Source organism: Phyllobates terribilis, unplaced genomic scaffold (assembly GCF_046119375.1).
Source record: "Phyllobates terribilis strain yellow unplaced genomic scaffold, ASM4611937v1 Scaffold_3__8_contigs__length_932513732, whole genome shotgun sequence".
NCBI lineage: Eukaryota > Metazoa > Chordata > Amphibia > Anura > Dendrobatidae > Phyllobates > Phyllobates terribilis.
Window position 1 is genome coordinate 141,694,604 of NW_027362763.1, and position 8,817 is coordinate 141,703,420.

The following is an 8,817-nucleotide window of genomic DNA, read 5'->3' on the forward strand; positions in this document are numbered from 1 at the left end:
AAAAAGGACGGCTCACTACGTCCGATCCTGGATCTCAAACAGCTAAACCGACAAGTACGCACCCGGCACTTCAGAATGGAGTCCCTCAGGTCGGTAATCGCCTTGATGGAAGCCAAGGAATATCTATGTTCAGTGGACATTCAGGACGTGTATCTTCACATCCCAATCTGCGCATCATATCAGAAGTTCCTTCGCTTTCCCTTCCAGAACGCACATTACCAGTTCATTTCCCTCTCCTTCAGCCTCGCCTCCGCCCCGAGGGTTTTCACAAAGGTAATGGCAACGGTCATGGCCATTCTACGAGCCAGGGGGATTGTAATTATCCCCTACCTCAACGACCTGTTAATCAAAGGCCCCACGTTCAGGGACTGTCTCCACAGCCCCCAGATCACCTTGAACACACTCTCAGGCTGGCTGATCAACACAGACAAATCCTCCCTGGTCCCATCTCAACGGGTAACCTTTCTAGGGATGCAGTTCGACACGACCCGTGCCCGGGTCCTTCTTCCGAGGGAAAAGATAAACTCTCTCCATCAGGGAATCCACCTTCTCTCCGACCCAAGTCCACACTCCCTTCGTCTAGGCATGAGTGTCCTGGGAAAAATGGTGGCAGCTATGGAAGCAGTGCTGTTTGCCCAGTTCCATACCCTGCCTCTTCAACTGGCCCTTCTGTCTGCTTGGGACAAGAACCCGTCATCTCTAGATCGACTCATCAGGTTACCTCTTCAAGTGAGAAGGTCTCTAACCTGGGGGACCCGCCCCTCTTCCTTCAGACCCGGGAGGTCATTCCTACCGCTTCGCTGGCAGATGGTCACGACTGATGCCAGCCTCATCGGTTGGGGGGGCAGTCTTCCTTCACCACATGGTGCAGGGTCGGTGGAGTCCCCACGAAGTCTCCCTACCGATCAACATCTTGGAGATAAGGGCAATTTACCTGGCATTGCGTCACTGGAAGGAGATTCTAGCAGGGTTCCCAGTCCGCGTACAATTGGACAATGCCACGGCCGTGGCATACATAATCCATCAGGGAGGAACGCGCAGCAAGCCCGTCTTGAAAGAGGTGGCAAGAGTGCTAGTTTGAGCCGAGAAGACAGTTCCGGAAAATCTCAGCAGTCCACATTCCGGGGGTCGACAATTGGGCGGCCGACTTCCTCAGTCGGCAGGGCCTTGCCTCAGGAGAATGGTCTCTCCATCCCGAGGTGTTTCATCAGATTTGCTTACGGCGGGACACACCGGACGTCGACCTCATGGCGTCTCGGTTAAAACACAAGGTCCCATCCTTTGTAGCTCGGTCCTGCGATCCGCTAGCGATCGCTCAAGACGCGCTAGTCATACCATGGTCTCAGTTCCTGCTGCCCTATCTCTTTCCCCCTCTACTTTTGATCCCTTGAGTCATCAAAAAGATCAAGACAGAAGGAGTACCGGTTATTCTAGTAGCCGCGGATTGGCCCAGACGCGTCTGGTACGCAGATCTAGTAAACCTGCTCGTCGACTCCCCCTGGAGACTACCAGACCGTCCAGATCTCCTCTCTCAAGGACCTATTCTTCATCAGAGTTCTTGTTTTTTGAATTTAATGGCATGACCGTTGAGGCCGCAGTGTTGAGGAAGGTGGGTTTTGCTGACAACGTCATTCAGACCCTAATTAACGCCAGAAAACCCGCTACCTCGCACATATACCACAGAACCTGGAGAGCCTTTTTTCGTCACTGCAAGCAAGATCAGCTAGCTCCCATATCCTTTTCGTTACCGGTCATTTTGGCCTTTCTTCAGTCCGGCCTGGAGGCAGGACTCTCTCTAAGCACTCTCAAAGGCCAAGTTTCGGCCTTGTCCATTCTGTTCCAACGTAACTTGGCTGGCCATCCTCAGGTCAAGATGATTCTGCAAGGGGTGGCTCACCTGGCGCCGCCTTATCGCCCTCCTGTGGACCCATAGGACCTTAATATGGACCTAAGCATTCTCCAACAGCCCCCGTTTGAACCCATTCAGGACATCTCAGCAGGGGTGGATTAAGAGTAGTAAGGGCCCCGGGCAGTTTAGAAGGCACGGGCCCCCCACCCCACACACACCTGATGTATCACGTGACATGTCACATGATCCCCTGTGATAGATCATGTGATAGTTCACGTGAAATTAATTTGGCACAATATTAATTATAATAATTTTTTTTAGGCTGTGTGCCCACTACGCGTTTTTTAAGCGTTTCCGCAGCGGCAATTCCGCTGCAGAAACGCTTAAAAAATGCTTGGTAGAAGGTCTGCCATGTTCCCCAATGATAATCCGCATGTGCTGTGCACATGCTGCGGAAATTTCCGCTGCGGATTATCATTGCGGAAAAATCCGCAGCACTAACAATTATTTTGCAGAAGCGCGGCACTTTCGCCGCCATTGACTTGCATTGGAACGCATGTAATCCGCATCACTGCATCTGTACATGCAGAATCCATGCGTTTCAATGTGCGGATGGTACCCGGGTTTGGAGAAGAGGAGACTCTCCTCCGGACGCGGGTACCATAGAACCTGTAAAAAAAAGAATAAAATAAATATTATACTTACCTTCTGATGGCCCCCGGTGTCTTTATCCGATGCGTCCTGGCTTGCAGGCAGCTCGCAATGGTCTGAAAAGGACCTGCCATGATGTCATTTAGTCATGTGATGGGTCACGCGACCGCTGACGTCGGCAGGCCATCAGAAGGTGGTTGCATGGATTTATATAGTGTGACCGAGTTGTCATGCACTTTCCAAGTGATGCTAAAATCGCTTGGAAAGCGCTTGTCAACCCGCATGCGGAAATGCATGTGAAGAACGCTTCACATAGGCATGTCCCTGGCAGGAAAAACGCATGTACAATCCGCATGTACAATCCGCATGTACAATCCGCATGCGTTTTTTCTGCCAGGGAGATGCAGAAACTCTCAAAAAAAAATCCGGAGCATTTCTGCATCGTGGGCACATAGCCTTACATTAATTGTATGACTCAATATTGAGCACCCGGAGCCATCTAGACACAGCGGGAGGCCGCACGGAGCCATCTAGACACAGCGGGAGGCCACACGGAGCCATCTAGACACAGCGGGAGGCCGCACGGAGCCATCTAGACACAGCGGGAGGCCGCACGGAGCCATCTAGACACAGCGGGAGGCCTCACGGAGCCATCTAGACACAGCGGGAGGCCTCACGGAGCCATCTAGACACAGCGGGAGGCCGCACGGAGCCATCTAGACACAGCGGGAGGCCGCACGGAGCCATCTAGACACAGCGGGAGGCCGCACGGAGCCATCTAGACACAGCGGGAGGCCGCACGGAGCCATCTAGACACAGCGGGAGGCCGCACGGCCCCCCCCTCCAGAGACAGCAGGAGGCCGCACGGCGCCATCTATACTCAGCAGGAGGCCGCACGCAGTCAGGCACACAAACATATACATACACGCACAAAACACATTTGAAACACAAAAATACATATAATCAGACATCACATAATGATATCTGCCTATACATGCATACACATACACACACACACTCACCATCCCCCGGCTCCAGTCCTCCTGGCTCCTGCTTCTCTCCGGTGGTAAGTAGCAGTCCAGGCCGGGCGCGCACGGTGTGACGTCACAGCTAGGAGACACGGCCGCGCACAGGGCCGTGTCTCCTAGCAGTGACGCGGCCGGGCCAGCACACAAGGAAGTTAACTGCTGCAGTGCTGGCCCGGCCGAAGAAGAAGTAGCGGCCGTGCACCGCTGCTGGGGGAGTGGTCCGGGGCCCCCCCGCCACTGTCTGCCGGTATGTGCCGCGCGGCCACACATATAATGAGGGCAATCCGGCCATAGCCCCCCCGGAGCCCCGGGCCCCCTGGAGAACCGAGGCTCCGGGCGGTAGCCCGGATTGCCCTCATTATAATCCGCCTATGCATCTCAGCCTCTCTTCTCTCCTGGAAGGTGGCTTTGTTTGATGGCTGTTACCTCAATTAGGAGGGTTGCAGAGCTCGCAGCCCTCTCATGTCTGTCTCCCTTTCTGGTCTTCCATCAAGACAAGGTAGTGCTCAGGCTGGAGCCTTCCTTTTTGCCGAAAGTAGTCTCCTCTTTCCACATCAATGAGGACATTGTTTTGCCTTCTTTCTGCCCGGCTCCAGTGCATCCACAGGAGAAATCCCTGCATAATATGGATCTGGTAAGTGCTCTACGTGTGTACCTTTCTAGAACGGCTTCCCTTCGGTGTTCGGATGCCCTGTTTGTCATCCCTGAGGGGCGTCGCAAGGGTCTTCCTGCTTCCCAGTCAAGCATTGCCCGTTGGATACGTTCGACCATTTTGGAGGCATATCGAGTCTCAGACAAATCTCCTCCAGGAGTAAGGGCTCACTCCACCCGGACGGTGGGGGCTTCTTGAGCGGTTTGTCATCAGGCTTCGGCTTCTCAAATCTGTAAGGCCGCAACGTGGTCTTCACTCCACACCTTTTCAAGGTTTTACAAGGTCCACACTTATTCTTCGGCTGATGCCAGTCTTGGACGGAAGGTCCTGCAGGCGGCGATAAAGAAAGAAGGATTTTTGGTACTCACCGTAAAATCTCTTTCTTGGAGCCTTCATTGGGGGACACAGGACCCTTCCTGATTTTGGGATATGTCCAGTTGGCCTTGTTGGGCATCTCATTTACTTTTCACAGTTGTGCCCCATTGGGCATTGCATAGTTAATTGTTTTAGGTTCCTCCTACTGCTTTAGCCACTAACTGGTGAGCTTGGTGCCTGTAGGCAGGTGTATGCTGCTTAGGAGGAGCTTTTTTCTTTTTTGCCTAGTGTCAACCTAGCGACGGCAGCATACACCCATGGTCCTGTGTCCCCCAATGAAGGCTCCAAGAAAGAGATTTTACGATGAGTACCAAAAATCCTTCTTTTTTTTTTTTTTTTTTTTTAGCAAACTTTGGATTTTTTTTCACTACTTAAAAAAGAACCTATACATGTTTGTGTCTACAAACTCGTAATGACCTGGGGAATAAGAATGGCAGGTCAGTTTTAGCATTCAGTGAACGTGGTAAAGAACAAAACAAAAAAAACATCTGTGGTATTGCACTTTTTTTTGTAATTTCACCGCACTTGGAATTTTTTCTTCCCGTTTTCCCGTACACGATATGGTAAAACCAGTAATGTCGTCCCTCAAAAAATAAGCCCTCACATGGCCACATTGACCAAAAAATAAAAACTCTATGGCTCTGGGAACAAGGGGAGCAAAAAAAGAAAATGCAAAAAGCGGAAAATCCCAGGGTCCTTAAGAGGTTAACTATAAAATAAAGGGCTTGTCCAGATTTGAGAAGAAAGTCTGCAGTCACTCTGTGACTGCAGGCTTCTGAATTCTCACAGCGCATACACTGCACACTTTTAGGATTCTCCCTTGCCGAGGCAAGAGTGGATGGTCATGTCATCACAAGTATGCAATTTGTATACTTCTGGACACATTCCGACTAGACGGGTCCTGCCTCGCTCAATTCATTTTCATTGAGTGAGGCCACACATGTCTAGTCAGCACGTGACTGCATGTATACAAATCGCCGGCACGAGAGAATCCTGAGAGCGTGCAGTGTGCACTGTGAGAAGTCTGTAGTCACATAGAATGACTGCAGACTCATCACAATCTTGGACAACCCCTTTAATGCTCCTAACAAATAAAAGCATGAGAATTAGTCAGTATCACAAATAACATTTACATCCAGGTACCTGATAGATGACGATGTCTCTGGAGTCGTCCTCTTTCTTTTCTTCTTCATCGTGTCCAGATGCCATGATGATTTTTCCCATCCACGCCTCGTCTCTACAGACTTCCATCTTCTCCGGTCTTCTGCAGCACACCCCCATCTTCTGCAGCACATCCCCACACGGTGCCCGTAAAGATAGCAGAGTTATTATAATGCTCCTGAATAAAAAAATACTGCACTACGGCGAACCCCTGAATAAATAATTGCCCCTCACTATATTCCCTGCACAAAATATGACCTCCACACTGTACCTCTTATGGTACATGCTCTCCACACTGCCCTCTGCTTTCCATACTGGGCCCCCTCTTCACACTGTCCTTTTACACTATGCCCCCCTATAGGGCCCAGTCTCTATACTGTGCCCCCTCACCACACTCCCCCCTCCTTGGCTTACTGTCCCCTCCTGGCTGTGCCCTTACACTGTCCCCACATGCTACCCCCTCTCCAAACTACTGCGCCTCTATTCTGGGCCCACTCACTTTTTTCGCCCCATACTGTCTCCTCACACTATTCCCCCTCCCTCCTCATACTGTCTCCTCTCACGTTCCCCCTGCTAACGATACTGTCTCCTCATATTTATCCCCTTGATCTCCATACTGCGTCGTCACACATCCCTCCGACTCCCGATTCTGTGTCCGTACACATCCAATCACCCTCGCTTCCCATACTGTGTCTGCACACATCCCATCACCCTCGCTCCCCATACTGTGACTGCACCCATTCCCCCACTCGCTCCCTATACTGTGTCCACATACATTCCCCCTTAACTCCCTATACTGCATTCGCACCCATCCTCCCCATTCTGTGTCCGCATCAATCCACCCACTCACCATACTGTGTCTGCACCCATCCTCCCCTCATATCTTCCCCCCCTCACTCCTCATACTGTGTCCGCACCCCCCACTCACCATACTGTGTCTGCACCCATTCCCCCATACTGTTTCCTCATACATGCCCCCCATCTTACCCATTTGCTTTTCATACAGTGTCTTCGAATTTCTCCTGCTCCCCATATTGTGTCTGCACTAATGATGAGCGAACGTGCTCGCCACTGCTTGGTACTCGCCCGAGCATCTCACTGCTGGAGATGTTCGGCGCTCTGCGATTATTACCTGGTTGCTCGGGTTCCCTCCCTCTTTAGAGAGCCAATGAACATGCAGGGATCGCCTGCCACCCACTGTAATGCCGTAGCCATGGTGGTTGTGGCATTTCAGTGATTGGCTGGCCGCACAGCATCATCAGGTCTATATCAGACCTGGCGCCGCTGTGCTCGTCACAGTCACTCCGGAATCAGGCAGAGTAGGGAGAGCTGCTGCTGTGTCAGGGAGAGATTTGCTTGTTTAGAGTTAGTATAGGTATTCCACAACATACAGTTATATGAAAAAGTTTGTGCACCCCTATTAATCTTAAGCTTAATGTTTTATAAAAATTGGTGTTTTTGCAACAGCTATTTCAGTTTGATATATGTAATAACTGTTGGACACAGTAATGTTTCTGCCTTGAAATGAGGTTTATTGTACTAACAGAAAATGTGCAATCTGCATTCAAACAAAATTTGACAGGTGCATAAGTATGGGCACCTCACCAGAAAAGTGACATTAATATTTAGTAGATCCTCCTTTTGCAAAAATAACAGCCTCTAGTCGCTTCCTGTAGCTTTTAATGATTTCCTGGATCCTGGATGAAGGTATTTTTGACCATTCCTCTTTACAAAACAATTCCAGTTCAGTTAAGTTTGATGGTCGCCGAGCATGGACAGCCCTCTTCAAATGATCCCACAGATGTTCAATGATATTTAGGTCTGGGGACTGGGATGGTCATTCCAGAACATTGTAATTGTTCCTCTGCATGAATGCCTGAGTAGATTTGGAGCGGTGTTTTGGATCATTGTCTTGCTGAAAGATCCATCCCCTGCGTAACTTCAACTTTGTCACTGATTCTTGAACATTATTGTCAAGAAGCTGCTGATACTGAGTGGAATCCATGCGTCCCTCAACTTTAACAAGATTCCCGGTGCCGGCATTGGCCACACAGCCCCAAAGCATGATGGAACCTCCACCAAATTTTACTGTGGGAAGCAAGTGTTTTTCTTGGAATGCTGTGGTTTTTTGCCGCCATGCATAACGCCTTTTTGTATGACCAAACAACTCAATCTTGGTTTCATCAGTCCACAGGACCTTCTTCCAAAAAGAAATTGGCTTCTCCAAATGTGCTTTTGCATACCTCAGCCGACTCTGTTTGTGGTGTGCTTGCAGAAACGGCTTCTTTCGCATCACTCTCCCATACAGCTTCTCCTTGTGCAAAGTGCGTTGTATAGTTGACCGATGCACAGTGACACCATCTGCAGCAAGTTGATGCTGCAGCTCTCTGGAGGTGGTCTGAGGATTGTCCTTGACTGATCTCACCATTCTTCTTCTCTGCCTTTCTGATGTTTTTCTTGGCCTACCACTTCTGGCCTTAACAAGAACTGTCCCTGTGTTCTTCCATTTCCTTACTATGTTCCTCACAGTGGAAACTGAAAGGTTAAATCTCTGAGACAGCTTTTTGTAGCCTTCCCCTGAACAACTATGTAATAATCTTTGTTTTCAGATCATTTGACAGTTGTTTTGAGGAGCCCATGATGCCACTCTTCAGAGGAGATTCAAACAGGAGAACAACTTGCAAGTGGCCACTTTAAGTAGCTTTTCTCATGATTGCATACTCCTGGCTATGAAGTTCATAGCTCAATGAGGTTACAAAGCCAAAAAAAGTGCTTTAGTAAGTCAGTAAAAAGTAGGTAGGAGTATTTAAAACAAGAAAATGATAAGGGTGCCCATACTTATGCACCTGTCAAATTTTGTTTGAATGCAGATTGCACATTTTCTGTTAGTACAATAAACCTCATTTCAAGGCAGAAACATTACTGTGTCCAACAGTTATTACATATATCAAACTGAAATAGCTGTTGCAAAAACACCAATTTTTATAAAACATTAAGCTTAAGATTAATAGGGGTGCCCAAACTTTTTCATATAACTGTGTATATATATATATATATATATATATATATATATATATATCTATCTATCTATCTCTCCATCT